This window comes from Bufo bufo, chromosome 2 (assembly GCF_905171765.1).
Source record: "Bufo bufo chromosome 2, aBufBuf1.1, whole genome shotgun sequence".
NCBI lineage: Eukaryota > Metazoa > Chordata > Amphibia > Anura > Bufonidae > Bufo > Bufo bufo.
The window spans coordinates 517,870,050-517,889,749 of NC_053390.1; the positions used below are offsets into that span (position 1 = coordinate 517,870,050).

Sequence of the window (19,700 nt, forward strand, 5' to 3'; positions counted from 1 at the left end):
CCAAATGCAGGAAACAACTGCTTAAATGGAGCAGAGAGTTCTCTATACAATCAGTAGTCGGTGCAGTGTATATGCAGGGGACAGGCAGAGCAGGAAGCCTGTGAGATGCAGCTTCAGCCAATAGCTGAAGAGTAGGAAGGGATGTCTGAGAAGGAGGCATAAAGTAGATGTTACTTCCTGTGGTGTTTACTGAGTGAAATGGTTTACCGCTTTACAACCCCGCATGTGACCATACTTCCTAGGTACATAAAGGTCTATGGAGCTGGCTCACAAGCTAAGCCCGTTCCTTATGCAGTAGCTGCCGGGTGTGTAATACAAATGAAACTAGGCCAAAATAACCTGAAGAGGAGATAACTCTGATCCTGGACAATAAAACCCTCAGGTGTTGCAATCAATAAGGACAGCAGTATCTGAGGGTTAAGACAGAGCCCCCACGCCAAAATCACAGGGTTCTGAACAGTTGTTATGGTAGCCTGATGCCTTGTGAAGGCTCCCAGGTCTGCCATAGCAAATGTCCTGTTAAGCCTTGCCTGCAACAAGGTCTAATAGGAAGCCTGTCAAAATCCCATAGAATTCAATAGTATTCTATTACAATCTATGAAATAAGCAATGAGAGGATTACATTGTTTGTTTATTTTCTTTTATATATAAAAAAGACAAAAACATAGAGGGTCATTTAATAAGACTGGCATTTTAGATGCCAGTCTTAATAACACCTATAGTTGGAGGTGGATCCACTGAAGTTATGAAGAGGCGCTGGCCTCTTCATAACTTCAGCTTATCCAGTGCAGGTCTAAGGGCTCTGTCACAGGAGCGGATGCCGTGCGTGGAATCCGCTGCGTGAAAGAGAGCCAAGCCCCGTTCCGGACAGCAGAGACATGGAGCATTAACATGATTGATCATGCTCTTTGCCTCTCTGTGACCTTTTTACTACAAAATCATAGTGAGATAAAATTGTCACTGTGATTTTGTAGTAAAAAGATCACAGAGAGGCAAAGAGCATTATCCATCATGTTAATGCTCCATGTCTCTGCTGTCCGGAATGGGGCTTGGCTCTCTATCACGCAGCAGATTCCATGCACGGCATCCGCTCGTGTGAAAGAGCCCTAAATGTAAGCCAGCTTCCTTGCTGGCTTAAATTTAGACCATTTTCTACAGTCATAGAAAATGATGAATGAGATGGGCCTGCCAGCTCGCCCCCTTCGCCGCCACGCCCACATTTTTTAGACCTGACATGAGCAGGAAAGTCGCAGATTGCGGCGCAAATAACCTAAAATAAGCGTATTTCTGGTTAGTAAATGGCTCCCATAATACATTCAATACATAATACATTGAAATGACCCATCTTACACATAACATTTTAACACATCTGAAAATGTCCTAATTATTGAAATATAAAAATGTTTATCATGTGCAGTGAACACTGTAATGGAAAAAATAACCAAAATGGCCACTGTACCCAAAATGGTAACAATAAAAACTAAAACCCACAAAAACAAGCCCTAAAATATAGATGAAAATATAAAAAAGTTAAGGGAGTCAGAAATGACAATGTAAAGAAAAACAAAAAAATAAAAATAATAAATACAGTAAAATAAAAACAACATAAATTTGTTATTGCTGTAATCGTACTGCCCCGTAGAATAAGATCATCATGCATCATGAACCGCATAAAAACAAAACCCAAGAAACATGAAGGAATTGCTTTTAAACTCTCCTCCCCAATTTTTTTTTTCATGTGCTCGAAAACACGAAATGGTACAAAAAAAAAATGCTGCCATTAAAATTACGTGTTCAGCAAAAAACAAGTCCTCATCTGGCTATGTGAACAGAAAAGTATTATTACTATTTATTATTAAAGCGCCATTCAGTCCATGGCGCTGTACATATGAAAAGAGGTATACATTCATAATACCGTATTTTTCGCCCTATAAGACGCACCTGCCCATAAGACGCACCTAGGTTTTTGAGGAGGAAAATAAGAAAAAAAATATTTTGAACCAAAAGGTGTGCTTTTGGTGGGTTTTGAACTAATGGTGGTCTGTGGATGACACTATTATGGGGGATCTGTTGAGGACACTGTTATGAGGGATCTGTTGAGGACACTGTTATGGGGGATCTGTTGAGGACACTGTTATGGGGGATCTGTTGAGGACACTGTTATGGGGGATCTGTGGGTGACACTGTTATGGGGGATCTGTGGGTGAAACTGTTATGGGGGATCTGTGGGTGACACTGTTATGGGGGATCTGTGGGTGACACTGTTATGGGGGATCTGTGGGTGACACTGTTATGGGGGATCTGTGGGTGACACTGTTATGGGGACCTCTGGATGGCTCTTATTGGGGTCTCTGGATGGCACTGTTATGGGGATCTGTGGATGACACTGTGTCACGGCTGAGGATGGGGGAAACCCTCAGCCGTGCCATGACAGAAGATATTGGTCGCTGCTGGGCCAGGACAGGAATCAGGAAGCAGGTCACCTCCTATGACATCCCTAATTCTGACCCTGACTCTTAGCTGTATGAGCCAAGCCTGATGGTAGGAGGGCTCATACTCCGTAACCTAGGGTCCCTACTAGCCCTCAGGGTAGCCCTGGACTAGGAGCAGGGTAAGACGACCTGTTCCTCCTAGATACGGACGAACAGGAGTCTCACTGGCCAAGCTGCAAGGAAAGGGGAACAAATACAACATATGGATATGGCAGGTGAACTAAAGAAGTTCCAAACCTACCTGCCACAGACACGCTGACTGGAACCCGTGCATGACTACTGATGTCCACACAACATTAAGGGACACAGCACACAACACATATCTCACAGGTAACCAGGACATCCATAGCTGCAATAAACAGATAGACCATAAGAACATCTTCTAACATCAGACATATAGTTTTATGACGACAAGGGTGGCCCTCACTGGCAGATGGTATAAGAAACCAGGAGGATGACTCCAGCTACAACAAGGCTGGAGTACCCCTCAGCTACAGGTCTCAGCAGAGGCTAAATAGCCCAAATGGCCACACCCACACAGACACACACTGGAAAGGGAATTAACCCTTCCAACACCAACCAGGGAAGTGAAACCACTTAAAGGGGAAGTGCACACATACCTAAACCTCGTGCACAACAAACAGGGAAAGTGCACACATAAAAATCACACTCCACCTGTTACCGCCGGCAACGGCATGCGTGGCAACCATGTCCTGGGAATCAGCCAGAAGGCCGAGACACTGCAACCACATGCAAACAAACAACATGTTGCCGCAGGCAACCGCAAGTGAAGGGAAATGTCACAGTGCACACCAAAGGCCGTGACACTCCCACCCCTCAAAGCCCCCCCACCAAAAAAAAAGGAAAACTAGTGAGGAACCCAAACAGGGATGGGAGAAAAGGAAAAGGTAGCAGAATCAGTGTCAGCGAGTCTCCCCAGGACTGCTGCCAGCCCCTGGAGAAACACACAGGAACCAGGGCGCTGACTGCCAGCCTCTGGAGCAACACACAGGAACCAGAAACTAGCAAAGAAACAGCCTGGAGAGACCGCACTGAACACTGCGTCCACTCTCAGAACACGGTTCCCACAAAGTCGCTGCCAGCATGCATCCTCTCCTAGCATACACAAATGCCAGTCCAACGAGGACTGCAGCCAGCCAAACCGACACGAATGAGCGAACAACTGAGACGTCAATGAGGAGAGAGCCAACGACAAGTGCCAGTTCACACACACTGCAGCAACTGTACTAGGGTTCCCCTTTAACCCTCCCTCTGGAGGATTAGCATGTGTGCCAGAAAGCGGCAGGCGCCACATGCTGTGCCCTCTTCCGAAGGCAGGACACTCCCACCCCTCAAAGCCCCCCCCCCCAACAACAAAAGGGGAAAGTTGGTGGGGCACAAAAAACAATGGGAGGGGGGGAGGGGAATGACAAACAAGGGGCACCAACACAGACAACGGTGAGAATCGAATGGCAGGGAAAAGCCACTCACCGCGCCGTAAACGGTGAAAACCCCAAAACGCTCTCCCTCCGGAGAACGCGCATGCACCCCAATGGCAGATGGAGATGCATGCTGCACCCTCTTTCGAAGGTAATCGACGCAAGGAGCCATTGTGGTCATACTGTCACGGCTGAGGATGGGGGAAACCCTCAGCCATGCGATGACAGAAGATATTGGTCGCTGCTGGGCCAGGACAGGAATCAGGTCACCTCCTATGACATCCCTAATTCTGACCCTGACTCCTAGCTGTATGAGCCAACCCTGATGGTAGGAGAGCTCATACTCCGTAACCTAGGGTCCCCACTAGCCCTCAGGGTAGCCCTGGACTAGGAGCAGGGTAAGACGACCTGTTCCTCCTAGATGCGGACGAACAGGAGTCTCACTGGCCAAGCTGCAAGGAAAGGGGAACAAATACAACATATGGATATGGCAGGTGAACTAAAGAAGTTCCAAACCTACCTGACACAGACACGCTGACTGGAACCCGTGCATGACTACTGATGTCCACACAACACTAAGGGACACAGCACACAACACATATCACACAGGTAACCAGGACATCCATAGCTGCAATAAACAGATAGACCATAAAAACATCTTCTAACATCAGACATATAGTTTTATGACCACAAGGGTAGCCCTCACTGGCAGATGGTATAAGAAACCAGGAGGATGACTCCAGCTACAACAAGGCTGGAGTACCCCTCAGCTACAGGTCTCAGCAGAGGCTAAATAGCCCAAATGGCCACACCCACACAGACACACACTGGAAAGGGAATTAACCCTTCCAACACCAACCAGGGAAGCGAAACCACTTAAAGGGGAAGTGCCCACATACCTAAACCTCGTGCACAACAAACAGGGAAAGTGCACACATAAAAATCACACTCCACCTGTTACCACCGGCAACGGCATGCGTGGCAACCATGTCCTGGGAATCAGCCAGAAGGCCGAGACACTGCGACCACATGCACACAAACAACACGTTGTCGCAGGCAACTGCAAGTGAAGGGAAAATGTCACAATGCACACCAAAGGCCGTGACACACTGTTATGGGGGGGGGGGGGGATCTGTGGATGACACATATATAGCATCTTATGCTATGTGTCATCCACAGATCCCCTCCATAACAATGTCCCTGTAGTGTGAATGACCCCCAATACAGGGGGTGGGGGTCACATCTGGTTTTATAATGACAGCGGGGCCCGTGCAGTGACTGTATTCTACTACACGGGCCCCGCTCACTGTATATAATCTTATCTATAATTGTAGGCATTGTTAATATATAAAAATTCAGGGTAATCAGCGCCTGTATTACTTACAAGCGCTCGGTAGCAGAGAGGAGGGAGGAGGCAGGCCGGGAGGATGGGCGCTGGCAGCGTGAGTTACTACGTCACGCGCCTGCGCCGCCCACTTTATGAATGAAGCAGGCGGCGTGGGTGCATGACGTAGTGACTCACGCTGCCAGCGCCCGTTCTCCCTGCCTGCCTCCTCCCTCCTCTCTGCTACCGAGCGCTTGTAAGTAATACAGGCGCTGATTACCCTGAATTTTTATATATTAACAATGCCTACAATTATAGATAAGATTATATACAGTGAGCGGGGCCCGTGTAGTAGAATACAGTCACTGCACGGGCCCCGCTGTCATTATAAAACCAGATGCCGGCCCCCAGCCCCTCCTCCCTCTCAGCTGATACACCCGCGGCGCGGCATCGTGGCGCGGCGTATCATTGAAAATTCGGCAAAATGCAGCATTCGCCCCATAAGACGCACTGCTATTTTCCCCCACTTTTGGGGGGGGTGCGTCTTATAGGGCGAAAAATACGGTACAGACAATTGCACTAAGCATGAACAAGACAAGTTACAAACTGGTACAGAAGGAGAGAGGGCCCTGCCTGTGAGGGCTTACAATCTAAGAAATATAAAACAAAGTTATGGCTCTAAAAGCTAGAGAGGGAAAAAAACTTTTAAAAAAAAAAGAAAATTGGCTGGCTTCTTATAGGATAAGTCTTAGTATGTTACATGACCTTAGTAATTCCTAGTTGCAAAGATCTATCTATCTATCTACATACACAGGCATACATACACATAGTATATGAGGTTAACCGCACAATACCACCATATAATATATAAATTGCAAACAAGATGTATTGGTCATTAGAAGAAAAAATTAATTGTGGGCATTAAATTGAATGTACTCCCTCAGCTGCCTCTTATCTTTTTTTCCTCATATGCTCGCAGGTTAAGTAATAAAGCGTAAAATAAATCCACCAAAAACCTCACTCTGATAACAGTGGAAAAGAATTATATTTACCGTTCCCGTAAAACAGCTCATGAAATGCACCAATGTTCCAAAGAAGAAGCCTTTACTTATCTGGGAATCTCATTATAGCAGTGCAGTTTTTTCAAAGCGATTCAGACCTAATGCTGTAGAAGCAAAGTCTTGATTACCCTTCAGTGACACAAGATTCAAGAAGGCGTGAATGGCTGAATAGTTTTTTTCCCCCCAAAATTACTCAGAAATACAATGAATAACTACCAGAGCTTCTACATATAAAAGGCCATTAAAGGAGCAGTATTGCCCAGTTTCCTCCTCGCTCCTGACATACGATGTTAGTAAAGGTGTATATAATTTAGATTCACTAGCTCATGCACATGTCAGGATCGAGGAGAAAACAGTGTAATACTGAGGCGCAAGATTCCAGATATTGCCGGTGCTGACGTCAGTAAGCTATTGGGATGTCATTCACAGTGAGGTGGGTGGGCTTGCGGCTGTGGCTCTGTGACTCACTGAATCCAGGTACCCACCCCAGTGACTCCAGGTCCCGAGATGAGATCAAATCAGGCCCAATTTATACATTTTCTGGGAAACGGCTTTATGGACAGTTTAAATACAAACTATGATGGGACCAGCAGCAACATCCCATTTGCTGCAAATGAAAAATGTGATGACAGGTTCCCTTTAATTACACTTTAATTTATGAAGCACCAATTACCACTATATTAATGCTTGATGGAAATATCTCATGTTTACACTTATCAGTACCTGTCATGACTACAGATCCATCAAGCTTTTAGGACATGTGTAATTTGTCTTATATTATGATGTCCAGCTCGCTCAGCTATATCTTCATATATTTCTTGAAGATTAAATACACCACTTACCATGCCTTGGAGATGTGGCTTTCAAACTATGGAGTTGAAAATCTGGATAGACTGAGATCTTTGTTCTTTTCTGTTGGGGAAGATGTAATCTCCATATTAATCTTTATATGTACATGACAATGTTTATTTTAAGGTTATATTGTTCTTCACAATAAAAATTATTTCAAAGCAGGGGGACCACCCCAAGTAAGAATGTACAGAAATGTGACCTAAAACTATATCAGACTTTCACATCAAGTCCTAAAAGGAGATAAAGATAACCAAGTCAAAGAAATGAGAAAAAAAAAACTAGACTTGGGAATATATTTATTGAGGAAAATAATGGAATACCAAATGTCTGTGAGTGGCAAAGCTATGTGAAGCTTTAGGATTAGCAGATACCGGTAATTTGAAGGTGAAATTAGAGTCAAGTGTATTCAATCAATGGGATGACAATCAGGTATGAGTGGACAACCTGTTTTATTTGATGAACAGGGATCTACCAAAGTCTGATCTTCACAACATGTTTTTGGAAGTATATCATGGCACAAACAAAGAGATTTCTGAGGGCCTAAGAAAAAGAGTTGATGTTGCTCATTAGGCCACAAAAGGTTAAAACAATATCTCTACAGAGTCACAAAAGATGCTGAAAATGGTCTCCATTCACTTCTATGCATCTTTGGGCCCGTCGGATTAGGTTTGCTGATACTGCCTGCAGATCTTCAACAGTGATACTGTGGATAGTGTTTTTTTCATGTTCATCCACGGTATATGGATTGTTAGCGGACAGTTTCAGTTTTACTTTTCCCCACAGATAAAAACTGCATGTGAAAAAGTCTGGGGAACGTGGTGCCCATAACCCCTTGCTCACAGTTCATGAACCCGTGCCAGTGCATTCCGTGAGGTGCGGCATATTGTCCCATCTTGTTGGAAAAAGCAGGACATTTTCTCTTCTGCAGTATCACTGTTGAAGATCTGCAGGCAGTATTAGCCAACATAATCCAACGGGCCCAAAGATCCATAGAGGTGAACGGGGACCACTTTCAGCATCTTTTGTGACTTATGGGTAATTAAAAAAAAAAAAGTAATCCACTTGCTCATTCATCGCTGGAGGCGGGCTACTTTTTAGTGGGTCTCACTATATTTTGTACTCACTTGTTTAATTTGATTACTTTTAGGACTTGTGTGAAAACCGGATATAGTTTTAGTTAAAATTTATGCAGAAATATAGAAAATTCTAAAAGGTTTGAGAAAAATTCAAGCACCACTGTAATATCCACTGTATCCAGTCAGCCACTTAGACAAGAATAGCTGAGTCTGTGACGTCCTGCAATTAATTATAAAAGTTACAAGTTCTGTCTCAGAGTGATGCTCCATGGATAGACAATACGAATTAAAGCAATGTTGCAGGTCACTACTCTACAGAACTGTGATCGTAGCTGATAAATTAAAACTTCTGGATGCTTACAAAATTAAGTGTCTTACCCAGACAGCGCACAATAAGAAGGAATTATTTAAACTCAAGCATTTGTGCCAATGGCGATTTGGCATGAACAAACACTTTAAGATACAGCATAAAAGAACTGAATTAAACAAAACTACTCAATTAAGGGTACTTTCACACTTGCGTTGCTGGATTCCGGCAGGCAGTTCTGTCGCCGGAACTGCCTGCCGGATCCGGCAATCTGTATGCAAACGGATCCCATGTGTAGACCAGATCCGTCTCTCCGGTGTCATCTGGAAAAACAGATCCGGTATTTATTATTTTCACATTTTTAAAGGTCCCGGAAGAACAGATCAGTCAATGCAGTAATTTTCAATAGAAAAAGCAAATTAATCCTGGATCCGGCATTCTGGCAAGTGTTCCGGAATTTGGACGGAGAGAAAAATGCAGCATGCTGCATTTTTTTTTCTCCGTCCATATACCGTGAAAGGACTGAACTGAAGACATCCGGATGCATCCCGAATGGATTGCTTTCCATTCAGAATGCATTAGGATAAAACTGATCAGTTTATTTCTGGTATTGAGCCCAGAGGACGGAACTCAATACCGAAAAACTTTAACGCAAGTGTGAAAGTACCCTAAATGAACAGCTTGCTTGCCCAAAGGTATAAAGCATGCAATATAGAGGTGTGTTGAGACGCAATCTACAGAATTTTAAGGTGAAACTGCTAGGCCATGCCATCAATGTCAGATAGGTGCAGGTCCCATCTCTGGGATCTCCAGAATGGAGCCTTCAAAATGAAGCTCATGCACCGCGCACTCTCCATTCATCACTATAGTTCCAAAAATAGCTAAACAAGTGCGCTTGACTGTTTTCAGAAGTCCCAAAATTATGAACGGAGGGTGGCCACACATGTGCAGCTGCTCTCCATTCACTTCAGAGGCCCTGTTCTGATAGCAGCAGGTCACAAAGCTAGGACCCACATCTGACATTGATGGCAGAGATATCAATGTCCCATAAGGGTCAAGCCAAGCATTTTTCTTCATACCAATAACCAATTACTTATTTTTCAATAATGTTTTAGTTATATAACTAAGAAAGGCTACATGCCATAATCTGCCATAAAATGATCCGGTTATACTTAGTCATAATGTGTTAGGGCATGTTTACCGATCCAAGTGCATCTGATCCAATGAGGACAGCTGAAAATCTGTTCCATATACCCAAAAAGAGGCTATTCCTACAGCATTTGCATGGACTTTACCAATACTGGTCAATAATGAGTTATAATGAGTTCCATCTTTTTAATGAACAGAATACTACAGCGTATGTAGGTAACAAATCTACCTGTCTGTATCCCTTAATGTCCGTCTCAGCCCTCCACCACTGCTTCAGAGTTTGTGGTGACACTGGCAGGACGGCCAGTGATGAATCCCTTGAGATCCTAGCTTGCTGGCTAATCACAGTGCTCCGCTGTTTGGACAGCCCAGAAGTTCGGACAGCCAGAAGGCTTAATTAGAGGAACATTCATGGGGTGGATTAGTGAGATCTTGGCTCTTTTTTTAATCCAGCCTGCTGTTCAGGTTCTGCAAGTTACTGACTCTGTGGTGGTATGCTTTATTGTTGGTTTTACTTCTGATTATCTGACCTGGCTTGGGTCACTGCTCATCTGGATTAACCCCTGATGTTCTGATCTGGATTTGACCCTGGGGTGTCTAAATCTCTATTTGGCTGCCATTCTGACACTTGAACTTCTTCCTGATTATTAGACCCAACTCTGACTCTGACTTTATCTTTGAATTTCATATGGCTTTCTGATTATCCAGCATCAACCCCATATCTGTTTCCTTTTATATCTTTTGCTCTACCAGTCAGCAGCTACTCTGCAGTCAGAACCAGGGAATTCCCTGCAGTGGAGACCAGATCCCTATATTGGGGTCTCAAATGGTGAAGACCTGCAAGTCCTAAAGATTCTGCTAACTAGAGTGGCCTGCACAAAGTCTGACTGTGGAAACAGAACTAATAAACAGGAAATTCCCTACTATTGTGGAGGTCGGAAAGCAAGTAAACCCTCACAGAAAGAACTAACACAAATGAGAACAGAGACTAACATGATTATTCAAGAAATTAAAAAATCTCATGCAAAAAGAGACACCAAAGATTTTTTTTTAAAATGTAGATTCTACCATTACCTTTCTCTTAATATTTTTAACTTAAAGCGTTCTTTGCATTCTCAGGAAAATATATGGTGACCAGGGTGGATAAACATGCCTCTTCTTCACAGCAAAAATGTTATAACATGAACAGAGTTGAGATAAAAACCTTAATCCTAACTTCTACAAACCTATGAATACAGAATCAACCTAATCAAACTAGTATGAAAAGTTTTTATTCTAAAAATCTTCATCTACTTGCATATTATAAGTTATACCAGCAAGAATTTGTCTTTATGTAGAAAACTATGATTTAAATCAAGCCTTACTGACTAGTGATTTAAATCGTGATTTAAATCAGTTTGATTTAAATCAAATCCACCCTGATGGTGACTATCGTGAGCTTGCTAGAGCTGCATGACTCACATGGTTAAAAAAAAAGGAGCATCAAGAATTTTTGTAGGCTCCAAATATCAAAATTAGTGAATGCATTTAAAAATAATGAAAAAGATCAATGTTTATACAACATTGAATTGAGTTTCTAACCAACATACCCTTTTCCACCGCAAATCAAAAAGTGGCCTTATGGTGGGAATATGGGTACTGTATGGTGGTGCTATTTATGTATACCGTATATGGTGGCATTATTTTTTGTGTTCTATATATGGCTTTATTACTAATGTATACAGTATATTATGGCACTATTTATGTATATGGTATGGAGACATTACAGTATCTGTATGGTATATAGTCGGGCTGCAGCTATCGACTATTTTTGTAATAGAGTATTCTATCGGATTAATCCAACGATTAATTGAGTACTCTAATAACAAAAAACTAATTAAAAGAATGTTTTTTTTAAAATAAAAACTCATAAGCCCCCCCCCCCCCTGTGCCCTCAGGTTCCCCCAGTGCCATCAGGCTGCCCCCCAAGTGCCATCAGGCTGCCCCCCCAGTGCCATTATCTGCCCCTCCAGTGCCATCAGGTCTCCCCCAGTGTCATCAGGTTCCCCCCCCCCCCGGTGCCATCAGCTTGCCCCCCAGTGCCACCATCTTTCCCTCCTAGCCATGTCCCCAGCGCCAGTGAAATAAAATACTTACCACTCCTGTAGGGGCGCCGCTCCACAGATCATCCATCATCTTCTATGCGTGCTGCACGTCACACAGCGTCAGGTCATAGTGCACACTTACGTGTATGGGCTGGCGAGTGACCATGGAGCCGTGAGTACTAGCAAGCGGTTCACTCACACTCCGTGGTCACATGACACAAACAAATCCTCGATGCAAAAAGTTTGCATCGAGGATTTCTTGTGTCGAGGTACTCAATTCAAAATCGAGTAATCGTTTCATCCCTAGTATATAGCACTATTACTTATATGAACAGTATATGACAATATTATTTATTTTATGGCATACAGCAGATTTATGTAGACGACATATTTAGGAACTATACAAGTAACTACTATTATTGAGGACATCTGCATTTTGATCGCTATGCCTTTACTTATATTGACATTTATCATAACTGTATAACTAATTTAATATCAGTTTCTGTAAAGATATATACTAGTTTGGGTACTGTATAGGTATATAGAAATGTATGAGTATGTAACAGAAAAAATCCGACAAAATCGACTGCTTAATATTTCTCATTGAGCATCATTTTATGACCAAACTGACAGTTTGTAAGGAACAATAGACAAACCCAACGTTGCTTTATTTTACTACTGTTCTCTATTTCAAGATTATTGCCAAAAATGTTCCTTTTTACAATTTTCTCATATTTCATAGAAACGTCTGGGAAACCACTCTTACAAATAGTTGTCAACATTGGCTTTGTCACATACTTAGATTATATGTGAGGTCACACAGTACTGCTTAATTCCCGTAAATAAATGTAGATTATCTTTTACACTGAATGGTAACCTAATGAGTACAGGAGTGGAGGAGATTAAGTTTACAAGCGCAAAAGTCCAGCTGCAGAGGAGAAGAAGGGAGTTAGGGTACATCACATAAGCCTACAAGCAGCTGTTGTTCTTGGCAACTTCTGAAGCGAAACATAGGCTTTCTAGATTAGCCCTCCCTCTATATCAGCATCTGTAAAAACATTTAACGTCTTGTGTCGCTACGAGTTGCGAAGTAGAGCTGCTGAAGTAGAGCAGAAATATACAAGATAAAAGACATTATGGAAAAAGGATCCTACATCAAATCTGTGTCACTCAGCTGTATCCAATTAGGGTAATAGAAGACGTGACCATCTTTACTACATTCACTTAAACAAGTTATTATATGCACCAATAAGAGCCATAACATCAGTATTTCCTTAAAGGGGTTGTGTAAGAGTGGGGGGGCAGTTTGGCAAAACCTCTACTCGGCCTGACCTGTAAAGGGAAGCTTACTTACCTGCCTCCCAGGGCTAGCTCCCTGCTCCTTCTCCTCCCAGCCTGCAATGCTCCGCTGGACTCTATCGCTGAAAACATCCGGTTTGACATGGTTGTAGTCAATCATTAGCCATGGTGGGGACTGGCTCCCCTTACATCATGACAAATGGTCACATGACGCGAGGGGATCCGGTCACCTCAGCGGCGACTGATTCGCTGCAGCCAAAACCCCCCATTCTTGCACAACCCCTTTAAAGCGTACCTAACCTTTCAACAAACTCTGCATTAACAGTGATTAGCGGCTTGGGACCACCATCATTGGTCCAGGGCTGGTCAGCCGAGATCGCTGGCTGTGTGTAACAGCCGGGGTCTCAGCACTGTCAACATGCACATAGTTTGCAGCCATGAAGAACCTGTACGTCATAGTGGCTTAATGCACTGCAGTCCATGACGTACAGGTACAACATGGTGCCTTAAGGGGTTAAAGGGATTAACAATGTATCACCTATAATTTTTTTCTGCTAGTTAAAACCAGATAGTGACTGATAATCTTTAATTCTAATCTTTTTTTATTTTCTGATTCAAGATTTTTCTTATTCCATCTGAACATGATTATTATACTATATTTAACAGCATGTAGAGATATGCTTTACAGCAGCTACCATAGACATAATGGACAGGCGCTGATCTCATTGACTTCTATGTGAGAATCTACTATGCATGTTCTGTGACCTGTACAGAGGGAGGGAGCAGATACCATGTGGCTTCACTATTGTGAATGGTGGATCCTGTTTTACATAAGATAGATAGATACACATATTCGCGTCCTATTATAATGATCACCAGCTAATATTCCGAGTATTCGCCATGTGCAGCATGGACCGCAGCTAGATGGGCTGGGAGTCACTCAGTAAGATCCAGGTGGGTTGTTACAGGGATATGGAGCCATGCAGCTGCTGGAGGAGGTGTGGGGGGGGGGGGAGGATCCATACAGCAAACACAACGAACAAGGTGGTCCCACAAGTGGTCAGTTGGGTTCATGTCTGGGGAATTAGGGGGCCAGGTTAGTATTTGGAAGTCTTTTTCTTCCAACCAATGTCGGACATTTCTTGGTCTTCCAACCAATGTCGGACATGTTCTTCCAACCAATGTCGGACATTTCTAGACATGTAACATGTAAAGTTCATAAATAATCCTGGGTTCTTATTTAAACTGTGTTCCTGTTCTGGTCAGAGCCTCTCTTATATCCAGCTACATGAAATAACACAAATTACACCTGACACTAGTTGTATACATCTGTGGTGGATATAGTCTTATCAGGATTTCAAATTGTCAAGTCATGTTACATTAAAGTAACTTCTTATAAACACAAAGAAAATACACTTGAAAACACAGGAATATTCTCTCAATAATTCTTGTCTCCACTTTTTTCTGATACTTTTTATATGTCTCCTATTGTCCATTAAAATTAGGCAGGCTGGATAAAGCGGTACAATATAGTCCAGGGTCTAATTTTTCAGTCTGTAGCTACACTTTTCCAACATGTTTTAGTAGTATTAGTGTCAAACTCATTGCAGTTGAGGAATATCTTTATCCTATGTACTTATACTACCCTATTTGTCAGAGTTTCAGGGAGTACTGTGCTACTGTAAATACCATTCACTCCTTTTTGTATGATCTGACAAAAGCCCATTCATTACATTCCATATGGCATAAGGCTAAAGGCACGCTCCACCTACAGATGAAAGTCTACTACTTCTAGCTTTATCTCTGCCACAGTCACATCCAACCGGACATACAGTATATTTCCATAATACAGCGTGTCAAACCTCCACAGTTTAAAGATTAATCATTTCAATACGCAGCTAAAGAGAAAATGTCACACCTAAGGAACAATATACAGTGCATTTGGGAAGTCTTACTTTTTTAACATTTTATCTTGTGGCATTGTGCGAAAATAAAGGGAAAAAAAAACAAGTTTCCCCCATGAATCTTCACTGAATGCCCCTTAGTCAGAAAATGACATCATTTTAGAAATGTTTGCAAATTTATTAAAAAGGAAAAATTTAAATGATGTATGTACATACATGTATTCAGACCCTTTGCTATGACACTTGAACTTTAGCTCTGGGGGGGGGGGGCTCCTATTTCTCTTGATTATCTTTGAGATGTTTATACACCTTGATTGGAGTTTGCCTATGGTACATTCACTTGATGGACATAATTTAGAAAGACACAGCCCTGTCTATATAAGATCCCACAGCTGACATGCATACCAGAGCAAAAACCAAGCCATGAAGAGGAAATAACTGCCTGTAGAGCAGTGATACAGGACTGTGTGGAGGCACAGACCTGAGATGGGTCCAAAAAAAACTTCTGCTGCACTGAAAGTTCCTAAGAGCACAGTGGCTTCCATAATTCTTAAATGGAAGAAGTTTGGAACAACCAGGACTCTTCCTAAAGCTGGCCACCCCACCAAACTAAGTAATTGGGGAAGGGGGGTGGCCTTGGTAAGAAAGGCAACCAAGAAACCAATGGTAAATCAGACTGAAAGTCAAAGATCTTGTGTTCAGATGGGAGAAACTTCCATAAGATCAACCATCTCTGCAGTATTTCTCCAATCTGGGCTTTGACAGAGTGACCAGAAAGAAGTCTCTCCTCAATAAAAGATACATGCACTTTGCACCTAAAAGACTCTCAGACTGTGAGAAACAAAATTCTTGTCTTTGAGTAAACCAAGACTGAACTTTATGGACTCAGTTCTAAGTGTCATGTTTGTATTAAACCAGGCACTGCCAAATACCTTCCCTACAGTAAAGCATGGCATCATCATGCTGTAGGGATATTTTTCAGCGGCTGGGACGGGAGACTGGTCAGAGTTGACGGAAAGCTAAATTATGTAAAGTACAGAGATATTTTAATGAAAACCTGATCCAGAGTGATATTGACCTCAGACTAACCTGAAGGTTCACCTTCCAACAAGACAATGACACTAAGCACAGAGCCAAGACAACACAAATATATTAGGGACAACTCCGTGAATGTCCTTAAGTGACCCAGCCACTTGAACCCAATTGAACAACTGTGGACAGACCTGAAAGTAGCTGTCCACTGACGGTCCCCATCCAACCTGACAGAGCCCGAGAGGATCTGCAAAGAAAAATGGCAGAAAATACCCAAATAAAGGTGTACAAAACTTGTGGCATCATACTCAAGAAGACTGGAGACTGCAATCATCAATCAAAGCTGCTTCAACTAAGTTCTGAGTAAAGGGTCTGAATACTTATTTCAATGCAATATTTTAGTTTTTCCTTTTCAATAAACTAGCAAAGATTTCAAACACTTTGTTTTCACTTTCTTTTTAACTTTTTTTTATTTTAACATAAAGCCGCAACATAGCAAAATGTCAATAAAATCAAATGGTCTGAAGACTGTATTGTCAAAAAGTACTAAAGTGGTGATTAACTGCAGCAATTATGGATAAACATTAACATGGCCAAAGGCTATGTACTGTTGAGAACTTCACAGATACTTTGCAAGGTAACCACTAATGGTACATAATATTTCTTATTTTCCCAGGGTTGCTAATTATCTAATACAACTGCTTTTGTGTACAACATATCCAATATTTGGTTTATTAATTCTGTATGGGAATAGCTATGTGTAAAATAAAACTATTTTATCTTGCTCATTAGTTTGAATAGTAGCAGTGATCTATTAAGGTTAAATTTGTCATGATCTAACCTTCTGCCAGGTGTTAATGTTTTGGCAATGCTGGTGGAGGGGTGGCCCAGTGTGTGCAACAGTTGCACAGTCATATTGCCAACTGATCTTTGTAGCCTATTCAACTTTACTTTTCTTCCCTTGCTTTTTGGACCACGCTATGTTGCATCAACCACCACTTGCTACTAAGTAAGGGGACACTCACATGACATTAAAAACGGCTTGTCACATGGCCATCTTCAAAACCATTGAAGTCCATGGGCGTCTGTTATTCATGGTTAATGGACCATGAATAACAGACGCCCATAAATAGGTCATGTCATATTTTTAGTTATTTTTTTATGGCCAAACGGACCCCACGGAAATCAATTGTCCCTGTTTTTAATGGCCATTTAGACATTGTGAAAAAAAAATACTCACCTGACCACAGACACGCGCTGGGAATACTTGCTCTTGGAAGCGTCAGGTCCTGTTGCCTCCAGTGCGGAGCAAGTGGCCCTCTGTGTGCCGGAGGTATTTTTTTTTTTTGGGCAGGGAGATTTGTAAGCACTACCTGGGGTCAAGAAGATTTTCCTTGTCTAAGGGCTCATGCCCACAAATGTGTGCTGGCTGGGCTGGTATTGTGGCCCGCAAATTACATTCCCCAATGCACGAAGCGGCCGGCACTGATTCCTTATAACCTGACTTCTGGATTGTTTAGGCTAGTATCAGACAAGTGTGTCCATGTGGGAGCTCTATCTCCTGTTATGGACACAGCTCAATTGGAGTGGATTTGTAGTATAATGATGATTTTTGATAATGTGAATTCCTTCCTGGCCATAAGTCTACTGAACTGTAGTTACAGTATTATGTGGCTACTGTTTACTAGACTTAGGGCCAGGAATATATTCACAACATCATAAATCATTATGATGCTACGAATCCACTCCAGATCCAGATGAGCAGTGTCCACAACAGAAAATATCGCTTCTGCACAAAGCATGTTTCCGCAGTGAACACGCTCACCTGAAACGGTCCTTATAGGGTTTGCCTCTATTCTGCCATCAAGCACTTGTTGTTCTTCTCTGGTTCTGATCTGACTGATGACCACTCTACTGCCCCTCATAGCTGCATACGTTCCTTAACCTTTCATGTACCGCTCTGCTGCTCTGTCGTGTCTGTCACTACATACCTGCACATAAAACCAAATGGCTTTGTAGATGTGTGCTTGGCAGCTGAATCCAACTCACTTTACCCCATTTTGATCAGTGACCCCATTCCTGAGATATTTGCAAATGAGCTCCTTTGTGCAATGAGGGTATTGCTGTTCCATTCACTTTCCCTGTTGGCCGTCCCCCTACTTGGGGCCAGGCAGTGGGGACCTAATCACACTTGGCCCTTAACTCTTGTGCATCGGACACACAAGAAGTACACACCTTAAGCTTGTACAGTGACATTGTCTGCGCATGTGCAGCATAGATTCTTTCCACCCGGCAAGATTCTTAACTGTACTGCGCATGCAACGCTTAGGCGCAAGAGTTCAGGGTCAGGTGTGATTACATGTATGCTGCCTGGCCCTGTCTCTCAAAGCAGGAAGGAGGGGGGGGGGGCACATCCAGCAAAGAAAGTGAGTGGAGCTTTAGATGCAACAAAGTGTATTGTTACACCAAGGGTCTGATTGATATGAAATAAAAATGCAAATATCTGAGGAATGGTGCCACCGATCTAGATGGGGCAATTTATATGCAGGCATGTGATCTGGACTCACCAGGAGCAGTGCTATCCATGTAGCTCTGTACCTAATAGTGCTTAGGGGAGGTGACAGGCTTCCTTTAGACATATCTTGTTGTTCACTGGTTATTACTTCAAGTTGGTAGATGAAACTTGGGGAAAAAAAACCTTCAGCAGTTGATGTTATTTGCTTGCCTCAACCAGGGTCTGTGAGATCCATGGGCAAACAATGCCCTATTACTTATTGCTGGCACTGAAGTTTTATGATCTGAGATTTTCAGATATTGTTAACAATGTGCTCCTGGTTTCACTGACCTATCAATTAAGACTCTCACTACTGAGCATGTGGGAAGCAAATATTCATATGTAGTATATCTGTGCAAAAACAAAGCCAAATATCCTTTATTTTTATAGTTTTTATTTTATTATACACCTTTTTTCGCATTTTGCAAAATGACTTTATATCCCTGGTATTTATGGCAATTCATTTGTGATGGAAACACAGAAAAAAAATTATAAATTATTTATTTACTTGACCTAACAAGTTTCTTCTCTATATCACTGGACAATATTTAATTGTGTGATGCCCCCTTGAAGGGGCAAATTCTCCCCTATTGCTTCTAAAGCAGAACAGGCAGGTGATGGAGCACACACATATAGTAAGGATCCACTGAGTTGTATGGGTGCTGTATTCTGAATGTATAAAACAAAGATGTCTGGGAGACCTAAAGTATACTTGTCAAGAAAAATCTATTTTATTTCATGAAGTCTAATGTATGAACAGATCAATAAAATAGTTTGTTGAGAAGTAGAGATGACAAGACAAAATAACTTTGACTACCTCTGTCTGCCTTTCTGACTCTCTTTAAAGGGAACCTGTCACATTGAAAATGGTGTCTGAGCTGAAGGCAGAATGATATAGAGCAGGAGGAGGTGAGCAGATTGATATATAGTTTTATGGGAAAAGATTCAGTAAAACCTGCAATGTATACATTTAAATTCCTGCTCATTCTGGACTTTGAAGTCAAGGAGATGGTCCTATCAGTGATTGACAGCTATCTTTGTATGTATATGCAGTGCGCCAGGTTTGGGGTTGCCCCAATGCTTGGTCCCTTGGACACTGTCAAAGTGTCACCATATGTTGAGGCTCT

At 42.4% G+C, this 19,700-nt stretch overlaps 1 protein-coding gene across 3 annotated transcripts in view; it reads right to left on the reverse strand.

Moving 5' to 3' along the window:
• Positions 1-19,700, reverse strand: part of CSGALNACT1 (chondroitin sulfate N-acetylgalactosaminyltransferase 1) — a 418,621-nt gene that overhangs the window by 287,199 nt on the left and 111,722 nt on the right. For 2 of the 3 annotated variants that reach the window (XM_040417905.1, XM_040417903.1), the window contains one exon: positions 7,159-7,228. The exons of the other annotated variant lie outside the window; for it this stretch is intronic. The gene's annotated coding sequence lies outside the window, so the exon portion shown is untranslated. The remainder of the gene's footprint in view (positions 1-7,158; positions 7,229-19,700) is intronic. 3 annotated transcript variants of the gene reach the window in all.